Below are 14,419 nucleotides of genomic sequence, written 5' to 3' on the forward strand. Positions count from 1 at the left end.
AGTGGAGGGGACTGAGAGAGGAAGTGACATCACTGTGGAAACTGCCACATGGGGTCAAGGATGTCCCTCCTCCTCTGCCCCTGCTCATCGTGACCCTGACCTGTGATCCTCCCATTCTAGTCCAACCCTGCCATGGGCTCCAAGCTCCTCTGCTGGGTGGTCGTCTGTCTCCTAGGGGCAGGTGACACAAGCAATTTCCTTGTGCTCTTGTGTGCACGTGTGTGTGTGTGTGTGTGTGTGTGTGTGGTGGGTGATGACAACTGCTTTCCTCATTCTGTTTTCAACTTCTTTCTCCGCAGATCTCACAGGTGCTGGAATCTCCCAGTCCCCCAGACACAAGGTCATAAATAAAGGACAGGACGTAGTTCTCTGGTGTGATCCAATTTCTGGTCATGTTGCCCTTTATTGGTATCAACAGATTTTGGGACAGGGCCCAAAGTTTCTAGTTGCATTCCAAGGCAAAGAGGCAACAGACAAATCAGGACTGCCAAGTGACCGGTTCTTTGCAGAGAGGCTTGATGGATCATTTTCCACTCTGAAGATCCAGGCCACAGAGCTACGGGATTCGGCTATATATATCTGCAGCAGCAGCTTCACCACAGTGTGGTACAGTCCCCACCTTCCTGCTCAGAAACCGCTTCCTTCTCTCTCCTGACAGCTCCCAGAGACCCTAAGTAGAGACTTCTCTTTTCTTTTCACTCTAAAAGGGAAAGGAGATTTGGACCTCAGCTGTCCTTTGGGTAGAAAGAGAACACAGAGTCACTTCTGAGACTCTGTCATCTCTGTAAGGTGAGTGGAGGAAAGAAGCGTGGCCTACTGTGGTTTAGGAATACTGAGAGTTTAGGACCGGGGTCTTGGCCACGGCCACAGAGTCTGCACAGCCAGTTCTCTGTGGGATGTGGGGGTGCTGCCCACGTAATTGCACTTCCATCATGGGCAGTTAACAGGACTCTTCCCTTGCATTTGTTAAAGGCGTCTGGTATCTGGAAAGTCTGAGTCTATGTCTTCACATCATTCCTTCTTCTGAAGCCTTTTCTCTCTTACTGGGTGTTTCCAGCCACCTGTCTTCTTGTTTGAAGCGCAGATTTTCTGACTTTTGTGGCAGTGAATTGGTAAGTACAGTAATTATGACAGAAGCCTTCATGTCTTCTGCCTAGTTAAAGCCACTCATTTTCTGTATTTTGTTTTTATCTGCCAGCAGCCTGTGCTGAAGTGGGTTTTAGTACTACTCAACTTCTTGTCCATTCCTTGAAGAAACTGGATTTTTATAGTCTGATTGTTTCAGTTGTTTGCCTTAGTCTTTTGCTTTGAAATAATTTTCCTGAGGTCATAAATTCAAGAAGATGGGGTATTTTATTTACAACAATGATCTTATTCCTTTTTATATTTTGTATTTATTATAATATACATTGTATATTATTTGCTATACGTACAGTGATTATATTGCAATAAACTCTTCCCCCGTCTGTGAGTAACACTGTAGCTTGTGTCTATGAAATCTAATGCCCTGTGAAGAGCTGATAAGATCGTGGCCTGTGGGTTTCTGGAGTCATCATAGAGAGCCCAGTGCTCCCAATTGAGGGCTCAGTGGTGCCGATGTAGCCACAATAGCAGTGTCCTGAGCAGGGGAATCACAGTCTCCAACATCCTCTTATCAGAGATCCTGGGGGTTCATAAATCAAATTTCTTTTCCAAAAGAATTATGGCTCATGACAGGGAGTTGTCCTGGCCCTATTTTAATTGTGCCATCAGGAAATTAGTCCTTGCTCTAATGCATCTCGTGCGAGTGGGTGAGGCCAGGGCACAGATAGGACTTTCCTGTCCTTGGATGTCATCCTAGGCACTTCCTTCCTAGTCCTGGTCTCCAACTGCTGCTCCCTTCATCCACATGACCCTGAGACACTTGATCCCTATGGTGGGCAAAGCTCTGACACTCAGGCTTGAACAGAACACAAACCCACATTGAAAATACTAGTGCTGAAAACAGATGGGACAATGGTGCCTACGGCTTTCTGCTCACACTGAGAATGAGTGTCCAGGAGAACAAAGGCAACATTTTACCAAAGAACAAATAAGAAGGAATAAAGGCCATGTTCTAATAAAGTATTTCATTGTCTTCAGTTAAACAAGAGGACCATGTCAAGGACATCATTTGAAGTCAAAAGTCAGGGGCTCCCAAACCAGCCGGCACAAACCTTTGATCAGTGCAGGCCCTCAGCAGCTTCAGAAAATCCTTTTATATAGTCTGAGACCCAGGCTCACATCTTCTGACCCCAACATAAAAAAATTGGGCTGCGCTATAGTTGCTGGTACCCCACATTCAGCGGTCAGGTACTAAGCATTTGAAAGCTTTGAAGGCTTTTCTCCTGAGGCTTGGGTGTGCTGGACTCACCCTTGCTGACCCAGAAGAGCCAAATCGGTATATTCTTTCCAACTCCCTGTTTAGTGAAGCCAGGATAACACCTTGAAATCAGACACAGTGGAATATGCCTCAGTAGGTGTGTTTACACCATAAAAATTGGTAAGTGCAGTAGGCCTCTCCCCATTTATCAACATATCCCTGGAGTGCTTAGAGACAATGACATCCCTGTTAGGTGGTGCCTCCTGGGGCAGGTGGTCTTGGCTCAGAACCCACCCACCCTCTGCATTTGCTCCTCTATGCCATGATCTAAGGGGCCTCACCTGATTCTTATCCTGTCTGGTACCTAGGTTTTCTTCGTGGGTGGGCCAGTTTTTCCTATACACATTCTGTTCCTAAGAGTGATAACTATTTTAAACTTAACAAAAGGTAGCACCAGTTTTTTTAAATTAAATCATAGCTGTGTACATTAATGCAATTATGGGGTACAATGTGCTGGTTTTATATACCATTTGAAATATTTTCATCAAACGGGTTAACATAGCCTTCACCGCATTTTCTTAGTTACTGTGTTAAGACATTTATACTCTATACTTAGTAAATTTAACATGTACCCTTGTAAAATGCACTGTAAGTGTGTTCCCACCAATTACTCTTCCTCCACCCATCCTCTCCTCTCCCCTCCCCTCCCTCTTCTCTTTCCCCTTCTTCTTGGGCTATAATTTGGTTATAGCTTTCATATGAAAGCTATAAATTGGTTTCATAGTAGGGCTGAGTACATTGGATACTTTTTCTTCCATTCTTGAGATACTTTGCTAAGAAGAATATGTTCCAGCTCCATTTATGTGCACCAGACAGTTTTTGATTCACAAAAGTACCTTTTCTTGCACGGAATATTCAGATGCTGAGTCACACATAACAGAAATGGGGGAGGCTGTCAGCCAAGTGTAGCCACACTATCCTTCTATGGTATTGACTGTCCCTAGGGCAAGGACTCATTTGCCTTGGAAACTAGGCAGCCCCAGACCAGTCAGGAATGACCCTGGATCTATTGCTGGCTGAGGTGTCAAAAGAATCACAAGCAACTTGAACATCCTCCTGTCCAAGATGCAACACCGGCCTGTTTCATCTCAGTACCCAGAAGTTGTCCTGACCACCTGGAGAACTACCAGCTGTGGGGGCAGAAACACCAGGAATGCTCATGCCAGCTCCCTCTGTGCTGCAGAAGGACTTTTCTGCCCAGGTGTAGGGCATAGGTGAGGCTCTGTCTGTCTCTCAGGTAGAGGATGGCCACAGAATGGTGTCTGTAAAAGGAAGACTGGGTTTCTGAGGCTCTTCTCAAATATTTAAAAGTGTTTTCTTTGTTTCATCTTTCATGCTACATTCTCACCAATTAGAAGTGAGGAATTCCTCTGTGTTTGCATTGTTCATGGCGCTTGGAAAGATTTTCCTGGTTAAATAACATTGAAAAATCATGGCAATTGTTCATCTCTTCAGGTCAGACTTAACCCAAGGCAGTGAAAGAAACAGCAACAATTTAAAAAGCACTCACTTCACAAGTCCTATGAGGAAGGCATTGGTTAAATTTCAACTGACCTAACTTCAGGTCTAGTTGAAATGAAGGGCAGTGAGTTGAAGGACATGTGATCAAGCCCTGAGAGGCCCAGGCTAGTCACTATGGGAGTTCACAGGAGGGAGACATAACTTCTTTAGATAGTAAATATCAAGAGTGATTATCATTCTGGTGCAGTGAGGGCTGCAGGGGTAAATCATTGGAAACAGAAATGGTTCATCTGTACACTAAAGAATGGTGAAATATAACCCACTCCACAATGCCTGGGCAGATTCTACCTGCTGACTGTACTGTGTTGCACCATGAGTCCTTATCTCCCTCTGCCTCTTCCAGAATCATCTCCGCCCTCCCTGCATCCAGGATCAGCAGGTGTGTGTTGTACACATTATCAGTGGCCTGGAGATCACCTCCATGGACTGTGATTCCACCATCCCAAATTTCCCATTAGAGGCTACTCCCTCCACAAGTGCTCACTGCCTCCTAAGGCATCCTGATTTGTATATTCCAATTTTACCTTTTATTTATGCCTATTTGATCCCATCATGAAGGTAATTAATTTCATTATCTGCCCAGTCTATTGCTGATATAAATTTTCAGGGTAATATTGATTGAATATAGGAGGGCATTTTGATCATTATTAGTAATAGAGGTAAAATAATCTATTTATACTTCATCTGCTGTGTTTTCTTCATACTTTACACCAAATGCTATTTTTTCCCATTTCTCCTACCCTATCGCTGTTCTTTTAGAAGATAGCTTTAAGGGGGAGTGGGTATGTCAGTTTGACTATACCTGCCAGGTATGTGATAGGAATTAGAATGAAGATGGGATTATAAATATGATAATTCAAGGATATAATCAGGATTAGAACTTATGTTGGGATTCCAGTGAGGGACGTTGATGACAAAACTTTCATGATAGTATTTCTAGAATGTTGCCCCAGCTGACAAAGCAGACACTTCCCAGCATTTCTCTGGCTACTGCAAAGGAAACAATGTTGAAACTTCACTTGTTGCCCCCAAGATGGCACTGTGGTCCTCTGGGGTTGGGGGGTGGGTAGGGGCTTTGCAGAGCATCTGGAACAGCAGATCCTAAGAGGGAATGGAAAGAGACAGTGTTCACCAAGTCTCCTTACCAAGAATTCACTGACCATCTCATCAAGACCCACACCAGAGTCTCTGTGCAGAGGACCCAGACTCCAGCTGTGCTAAAACATAGGGTTTTTATACAAGAATAATAAAATGAATTAAGTCTGTTAAAAAAAATTAAAGAAAAAAGAATAATGTTTGAGCTTGGATGTAATATTACACACATGTTCAAGAAGCAATGACTTTATTAAGAGATGATGTCACTGTGGGAGAAATGTTCTGTTTGCTCGGACCTTAAGTCTCCAACTCAAAACAGAAGCCCGGAGCTAGAAAATCCCCCTTTCTGCTCTGACCCTGCTCTGGGACCAGGGTACTGTGCTGTGTGTCCCTCTCTCTCACGGACAAGAGGAGTCTGGGCACAGACGTGCACCCCCTTCATGGGATTGCTAGTCAGCAGCTTGTAGGTTACAGCACCAGGTATTACCACCAGCTCCACACCTGACTGGGAGGCCCTTTTCCAAACATAGTTAAGAATTTGAATAACATGACAGCAAAGTTTTTTTTTTTTTTTTTTTAATTTTTTTATTAAATCATAACTGTATACAATGATATGATTATGGGGCATCATACACTCACTTCATAAACCATTTGACACATTTTTATCACAGTGGTTAACATAGCCTTTCCGGCGTTATCTCAGTTACTGTGCCAAAACATTTACATTCTACATTTACCAAGTTTCGCAAATACCCCTATAATATGCACCACAGGTGTGATACCACCGATTCCCCTCCCTCTACCCACCCCCCCCCTTTCCCACTTCCCCCTATTGTTAAGTTGTAGCTGGGTTATAGCTTTCATGTGAGAGTCCCAAATTAGTTTCATAGTAGGGCTGTGTACATTGGGTATTTTTTCTTCCATTCTTGGGATACTTTACTAAGAAGAATATGTTCCAGCTCCATCCATGTAAACATGAAAGAGGTAAAGTCTCCATCTTTCTTTAAGGCTGCATAGTATTGCAGACAGCAAAGTTTTAAAAGAAAAATAGAGTCCTTCTAAATGTGGGGCTCTCTGCAATAATATACAGTTTTTTAAGCTCCTTTCATGTATTTACAGTCAGGCAATCTGCACAAGGGGATAAGTTCCTGAAATTCAATGTCATAACTAGAACTGGGGCACTTTCCCTTACCCTGGAGTCTGCTACTTCTCCCCATGTCCTTTGCATATTAGGACAACTTTGGGCCAATAGCTCATCTGCAGTTCTAAGTGACCACTGTCTTCCCCAGAGAGTGGATGGTACATGCCTGAGGTCGTTCTAACTGCTGTGACCTCACTGTAGTCATGGAAAGCAGGTGCTTAGGGTGCATTGGAGGGTGGTGTTCCAGCTGCCTTTGTCTGGGACCCCATCAGTCAGTGAGTTGACAATAAACAGCAAAATGACTCCCTAAATTATTATCAACTTCCTAAGAGGATGTGTAGACTGGATATCAGAGGGAATCATTGTGGGTGAAGGGCTTTAATGTAACTGGGATAAATTGAACAAGAAAAGGACACTCAAAGGGGTGTTAGGGACACAGAAATTAAATGGTACCAGGAAGTTATAAGTATTTCCTATAAGATTCTGAACAGCAGTAGGTTTAGATAGTTAAGCCAGTGTAGTGATGAGAAATTATATCACTGCAGAAATGAAATATACATGGAATTACAAATCATTACAAAAATGTCAAGAAAAACATGTTAAGTCCTGTGTTTACTCAGATACATTGATTCTCCTCATTTTAAGCTGTTCACTTCTACATTTATTTTGGATTTAATTCTGTGGGGAAGAAGGAGTGGTCCCTCCTGACAGGAAGACTCTGGGCCCCAGGCAGGGAAGATGAGTCTCAGAATGACTCCCTGGAGAGCCCTGCTCCTCTTTCATCACCACACAGATTCAGAAGTCCCTGCTGTCCTGCCTGGCATCTGTCATGAGCATTGGCCTCCTGTGCTGTGTGGCCTTTTGCCTTCTATGAGCAGGTGAGTCCTGGGCAGGGACCTTGGCTGGATTTCCAGGCCCGGCCCCAAGCCTTTCCACAGGGGGTGCAGGGTCATGTTTGTTCTCCTTCTCTGCAGGCTTGGTGAATGCTGGTGTCACCCAGTCCCCCAAATCCCAGATCCTGGTGACAGGCACACGAAGATGTGCCCAGGATATGAACCATGACAACATGTACTGGTATCGACAGGATCCTGGGCTGGGACTGAGGCTGATCCATTACTCTGTTGGTGCTGATGTCATTGACAAAGGAGAAGTCCCCAATGGCTACAAGGTGTCTAGATCAAGTACAGATAACTTCCCCGTCACTCTGGAGTCTGCCACCCCCTCCCAGACATCTGTGTACTTCTGTGCCAGCAGTGATCCACAGCCCTGCATGGCTGCCTCCTCTCTGCCCATAAAGGCAGGGCAGGCTCTGCAGTCCCAGCGCTCAGCGATGCGCTTGGCAGAGCTCTCAGCACCTGAACTCTGTGGCTCTGAGGGGTCCAGGTAGTGTGGACCTCATGTGTGCCAGGTGCACCTGCAGGGGCCTCAGCCAGGCTGCCCTGATCCCAGGTCTCGGGCAGAGACTTGTCTCTTTTGCTGTTCTCTCACCTTTCCTCTGAGGTGTCCCTCTGTGGTGAGGATCAGGCTCCTCTGACTCTGAGTTTTCTTGACCTTAGCCTGAGTCTGAGGCTTGAACTTGATTTATATTTCAGGTCACGTAGACTCTTGTCTATGCCTGGATGCCACATGCTCTCCCTCTATGATTCTCTCCCACCCCAGCCCTCCCATGGTGCCTGGTCCAGTTGCCTTTCCCTTGTGGGCAGTTGCCGCAGGAAGCCCTGATGGGTCCTTACTCCCCCACCTCTGCCCCCTGCACTCCAGTTGGGCTGCACAGGCCCTCATCTGTACCTCCTTCTTTCCCGTCAGTGAGACTCAAAGGCCATTTCCTCTGTCCTGGGCATGGAGCTTCCTTTCTGTAAAGAAGTGTTTTTCAACCTTTTTTATGTCAGGGCACACTTGAACCTATAGTTAAACTTCAGTGGCAGACTTAAACTCTGTTAATCAAGAAAAGTGTAAAATAATAATAATATATTGACTGTGCTTTGAACGTCTGTTGAAAAGAATTTAATTTATGATCATTATACATTTTTGCAGCCCACCTAAGATCCTCTCAGGGCACAACATTGTGGCGCGGCACACTGGTTAAAAATCATGGCTGTAAAGGCCGATTCCTACCAGTGCTTCAGATCTCAGCAATGCCCCTCCCCGTCCCCAGCCCTGCCAGGTTGCATCACTACACCTACCTGCTGTGGTCAATTTCCCACTAATAAGCTCTCCTGTGCCTGTTAGTCAATGACTTTAGAAATGTTGTAATTTTTACAGAAACTATTTTGTTCATTTTTCTATCTGACTGGATGTTGGAGTTCATGAACTGCAAGGCTCCACCTGCTGCATTTATCAAGAACAGTGCCTGGCACCCTGGGGAGACTCTTCTCCTGGGGAGTGGGGAGTAAGTGGTGAGTAGATGGATGAGCCAGTAACGGGATCAGCCCTGATCCTACTTTGCACGAATAGGCACCTGGGCATTAATGACAAGTAATACTACCCCTTTGATCGCTGGGCCCCGGTGGTCCTGGAGTATGTCTCCTGGGTGCCTAGCCCTGGATCACAGCTTCCTCTTGTGGTTGCAGCATCATGTTTTCTCCAGGGTGTGTTCTCTCCTCAGGCCCAAGCGCCACTGTAAATCCGGACAGATAGGAGAACCATTACAGGAATTTATCCAACGAGTTTTGTTTCCTTGACTCCAGTGCTGGTGCCAAAAAGTCTATTTTGGTTCCATTAATAAAATTGATGAGAAAATTATGGACGTGACTCTTCCATGAAAGTTTATGGGAAGCAGGGACTTATAGTAGGAATGAGACCTTCTGCAAATGTTGGAGGAGCTGAGGAAGAAAAGGTCTGGAAGGGAGACTTTAGAAAATCAGAGACACAGTCATTAGCCAGGGCTCTCGGGGCTCTGGGGAATGAGGACAGGCTGGATCCTCCAGGGAGGAAGATCATGGCATGTCAGGCCAGCCAGTTGGACCTTAGAGATGGAGCACAGGAAATGACCATGGAATTCTATTTGTGGAGATGCTGTTGTTGCCTCTGTGTGGGGGCCATGTCTGTGGCTTCACAGCCAAGTAGTCTAGGTGGCTGGTTTTCATTGGTTAATATTCGGGAAGATCAACTAGACACAGAGAGCACATTGGGAGGACTCCCTTGGCCTTTTGGACACATCTCTGTCTGTCCTGAACTGTGTCTCCCTGTCTGACCACAGTGACCTGCCATGTATAATGGTCACTGTTTTACTTCTGTCTTCAATACCCCTTGGCCAACTCTAACCAAGGACCACAAAGGAATGTTCATTCTGAGAAAGGTAGTCTGTTGCTACTCTATTGAGATGACACAATCTAGCAAAGGATGGACTCGCCCGGACTGAGGCATCTGGTCACACACCAAACCAACCTTGACTTGGTCTCCAGGTTCCTCTTCTTGGAATATGTTTCTCTCCCATGTGAGGGTAAACTCAACTCTGATTTCTGTGTTGTGGATTTTTTAAGCTATGACTATGATCTTTTCTCTCAGGACTTAGGCTGCTTTCTCCCTGCTATGTAGAAGCTTCTAGCTCCTTCTTGATGAACTTCTGTCCTGATGGATTTTCAAGGACATCAGGACCCCTGTTCAGAGTGAGAGGTCCAGGGAAGGGTGTGGGAGGTTTTCCCTTCTCCGTCTTCTACCCTCCTGGGCCCAGCTGCGTTGTGCCCACAGCAGTTACTCTGGTCTCCCCTTGGGCTCTAAGGATTGATAAATGTGCTTTTACTTTTATTGTGGATCAAAGCAGTGCTGTAATGACAAACCCAAGTCAAATCCTCAGAGCTGGGGGGCCTCACCCTCCCTTTCTGTGATGATGCTAAGAATACAGTGCTGGAGAGGTGGCTTCTCCCCGTGGTAGAGTCGTCCCCAAAAGAGAGGGTGAAAGAGACAAAATGTGTCTCCGATGGTGTCAAGAAAGTTACCCAGGACAACTTTTTTCATTTCATTACAATTTGTCTTTAGTAACACACATCTAACAATTCTTCCTCCTGAATTTGATGACTACTGAGGGATATCACATATCCCAGCATCTTATAACAACAGAGAAAATAATTTTGCTCCTAGCCTCTTTTCTGCACCAAACTGACCAACCTCTGCAAACTCCATCTTTCCCACAAAAAACCTTTCTTCTCCTGGCTGGCTCTAGTCAGGTAGGTTTAACTCCTGATTAATTCGATTTGTTAATCTACTGAAAGGAAAACATAGGACTTCAAAGTAAAGAATATTCATTTTGCTTTAAATATGGTGGAATAAAATTTACACAGTAAACTTTATACTTTTATTCCATAATTATCTTAAGGTGGTCAATGGTAGAAGAAATCTTTCCTTTTGGACCCATGCATTGATTTTCTTAAAAAGACGGTTGTATGTAGTTACCTCAATCATCTAAGTAAGTGCTAATATATAAACCCCGTGTTCCCGAGGTAGTGGGGACTGAGAGAGGAAGTGACATCACTGTGAGAACTGCCATGTGGAGACAAAGGCGTCCCCTGTCCTCTGCCCTGCTCACAGTGACCCTGACCTGTGACCCTCCCATTCTCCCCTGACCCTGCCATGGGCTCCAGGCTCCTCTGCTGGGTGGCCCTCTGTGTCCTCAGGGAAGGTGAGTCCTCAGAACACCAAGCAGTTTCATTGTGTATCTGTGGGTACATTGTGTGTGTGTGTGCTTGTGTGTGTGATGACAACATCTTTCCTCATTCTGTTCCCAACTTTTGTCTCCACAGACCTCGCAAGTGCTGGAATAGCCCAGTTCCCCAGACATAAGGTCACAAAGAGGGGACAGGAAGTAACTCTGAGGTGTGATACAATTTCGGGTCATTTCACGCTTTCCTGGTACCGACAGACTCTGAGGCAGAAGCCAGAGTTTCTCATTTATTTCCGAGGCAAAGAGGCAACAGACACATCAGGGCTGCCAAGTGATCGGTTCTGGGCAGAGAGGCCTGAGGGATCTTTCTCCACGCTGAACATCAAATCTGTGGAGCAAGAGGACTCTGCCCTTTATCTCTGTGCCAGCAGCGAAGCCACAGTGGGGCACAGTCACCTCCTTCCTGCTCACAAACCTCATCCTTCCTTCTCCTTGAGCTCCCAGAAACTCTAAGAAGAGGCCTTTCTTTGCTCTTCAATGTCCAAGGGAAAGAAGGAGATTTGGACCTCAGCTGTCCTTTGGGTAGAAAGGGGCCACACAGTCACTCCTGAAACACCCTGGCTATTAAAGGTGGGTGGTGGCACATTGGGTTCTAGAAATCCTGAGAGCCAGATCCACATTCCAAGGCAGACAGCTTCCAATGTGACATAAATACAAGAGTCTTTAGAGGAAAGAATGTTCCTGGCTTAGCCTGAGCCTTCAGGGCTGGGAGAGGCAGTCACCTGTGAGACCCAGAGGTCACATCTCATAGACACAATCAGCTGTGGGCAGTGAGGCCCGAGGATGCTTCCTCAGAAATAGACTTTCTTCTGAACCTCTTTGTATTCCTGTTATATTGAAGGTTTTTTGGAACATAATATCCAACCCGTTTTCCTGTTCTGGGCTCTGTCTGCTCCTGCCCCTAGACACCATAATCTAAAGGAACCTCCCCTGATCCTCGCATATTTGGTCCCCTGGTTCCCTGGCTGTGTGTGTCTGTGTCTCCAATGTGTATGCCCATCCAGAAAAGTGACAATTTTGAACTTAACTAAAGGTCCCATAAAACTCAGTCTTTATTAGCAAGTTATGTTTCTTTGCATCCAATAAGCAGATGCTGGAGTCACTAGTTAAAGAGTTAATAGAAACAGCAGCTCTGGCTGTCAGCCATGGTGCAGCCACACAGTTTCCTGGGGTACCAACTGTCTCTGGGGCAAAGACTGATTTACTTTGAAAACTAGCAGCCCCAGACCACTTAGTAGTCACCCTGTATCTATTTTATAACTGATGTGTCAAAAGGCTCTCCCTCATCTCTAATATCCCCTCTAAGATGTAATTCTGCCCTTTCTATCTCAGACCCTGGAGCTTGTCCTGACAACACAGAGCACCACCTGCGCTGGGGACTCAAGCTCGGACGCTCCTCCTCACCAGCTCCCTGCAGGCTGCAGCAGGGCATTGCTCCCAAGGCCCAGAGTACAGGTGTGGCTCGGTCTGTCCCTCAGGTAAAGAGAGATCATAGAATGATGTTTGTGTAAGGGGGAGTGGGTTTCTGAGGTTCCTCTCACATATTTGACAAAGTCTTCTTTTCTTTCTATCTATTTCATTTTACAATCTCACCAAATTAGGAGAACAAGTTCTTTATGGTTGCATTATGTATTGCACTTGGAAAGGTTATCTTGGTTAAATTCCATTAAGATATCACTTTAATTATGTATCTCTTCTGTTTAGAAATTAATGGAGGCAGTGAAATAAACAGCAATAATTTTTAAAGCCGTCACATTGCATGCTTACAGTGTTTAAGGTTCATGGCCAAAACTTGACATTTGATCTGGTTAAATGAATGGCACAGAGTTGAAGGGCATGTGATCAAGCCCTGAGAGAGGCTTTTGCCAGTTCCTGTGGCGTTCAAAGAAAGGAGACATTATTTCTCCTGCAGAAGGTGCACAACCAGGAAGGGCAGAAGGTGGGTCTGTGAGAGCCCTAGAAAGATGAAATACAAGAAGCAAATTAAACTTGGGATGGAGCAAGATTTTCAGGAGCAAACTTTGGAAATGGAAATGGCTTGTCTGGGCTGTAAGAGAAAATGATGGAAAGTAAAGTCACGTAACCCAGCCCACCGTGCCTGGGCAGAGTCTACTTTGGGATAGGACTGTGTTGCACCAGTGAGTCCTTACCTCCCACCAGCCCTCTGTTTTTTCCAGAATCGTCTTTTCCTTCTGGCAGCTAAGATAAGCAGGTGCAAGTTGTACATGTTATTCAACACTCCCTCCTTGACAGCTTACTGCCTTATGTGTATTCCACATCTTATATTTTAATTTTATGTTCATTAAAACCCATCCCTTCTCTTGATGGTAATCTTATTATTTGCCCTGTGTTTTGCTAATCTATATTCTAGAATAACATCAATTGCCATTTGGGGGAACATTGTTTCTCTTTGATAATGGAGATAAAATAACCTTTTTAAACCCCAACCTCTGATTCATTGTTCTATTAGATGAAATATTATTTTCTCCCATTCATCCTATTCTAATTTTCTCCCTTTGCAATTATCTTAGTTTAAGTTTACTTGTCAGGTATGTGGCAGGAGATCATTAAATGATGGAGGGTTATTAAGCATACTAACTCAAAGCAATAATCAGGGTTAGAACTTCGGTTGAGATTGTTTAAGGAAATTGACTGCAAAACTTACAGGACAGTACTTCTGTAATGTTGTCCGAGCTCACTAAGCAGACACTTCCCAGCATTCCTCAGGCCCTTAAGAAGCAATGATGAAACTTTACCTATTGGCCACAAGGTGGCACTGTGGTCCCCTGGGTTCTAAGGCGCTCTGGGGGAGGAGTCTGGGACAGCAGCCTAGGAGAGAAAGGGTTAAGAAAAATGTGGGCTTGGATCTAGTAGTAGATCCTCAGCAGAAGTTGAGGTTTTCAGTTATTTCTAGGCCACCTCCATCCCTGCCAGTGGTGGGAGGTCCCTCTCAAACTTAATGAGAGCCCAGGTTGAAGAATGTGGCAAGACAGCCTGGCTGTCAGGGGCAGGTGCAGATGGAGGAGCAGCTGCCTCAGGGGAATGTGGGAAACCAAAGCCCAGTGTGTCCCTGAGGCCTGCCATTCTCCCTGAGGTCGAGCTAAGCCACAGCCTACATGGCGGAGGGTAGAGGGTGATCTTAAGGAGCCCAGTCAGAAGGCACCTGGGCCAGAGATAATCTGGAGGGGCAGGAGGTGACATGGCACCTCCCCAACTGTCTTCTAGAGAGTATCCTGAGGACCCTGTTCATAGTCCTGAGCAACACAGCATTTAGCTGGGAGAGCCCCCTCCTTGCCCTGCCCCTGCCCTGAGCCCCAAAGCCTTCCATGTGACCCTGTGTCTCCTGGGAGCAAGTACATTCTGGGCTTTTCTGGGAAACCCTCGCGTGGGTTTGCAAACTCCTGGCGGCAAGCCTTTCTCCGACTTTCACGTACAGATTCCCACTACCTCTTAATTCTTGCCTTCACTTGATGTCTGTCTCTTCGCTAGGCTGCTGGAGTCCCCAACCTTATCGCTCTGTGTCTCTGTGCTAGCGCACCTGTAGCCCTGAACAGTTGCTCTCTGAACTGACAGGGTAGCCACAGGCTGGAGGTGGACGCTC

General features: G+C 45.7%; 1 long non-coding RNA gene across 1 annotated transcript; it reads left to right on the top strand.

Moving 5' to 3' along the window:
• Nucleotides 1-688: 688 nt before the first annotated feature.
• On the top strand, nt 689-1,454 carry LOC128598255 (uncharacterized). The gene is made up of 3 exons (XR_008383606.1): nt 689-789; nt 973-1,112; nt 1,199-1,454. It is a non-coding gene; the product is annotated as an uncharacterized LOC128598255 (long non-coding RNA).
• Nucleotides 1,455-14,419: the final 12,965 nt, after the last annotated feature.

Source organism: Nycticebus coucang, chromosome 11, assembly GCF_027406575.1.
Source record: "Nycticebus coucang isolate mNycCou1 chromosome 11, mNycCou1.pri, whole genome shotgun sequence".
NCBI lineage: Eukaryota > Metazoa > Chordata > Mammalia > Primates > Lorisidae > Nycticebus > Nycticebus coucang.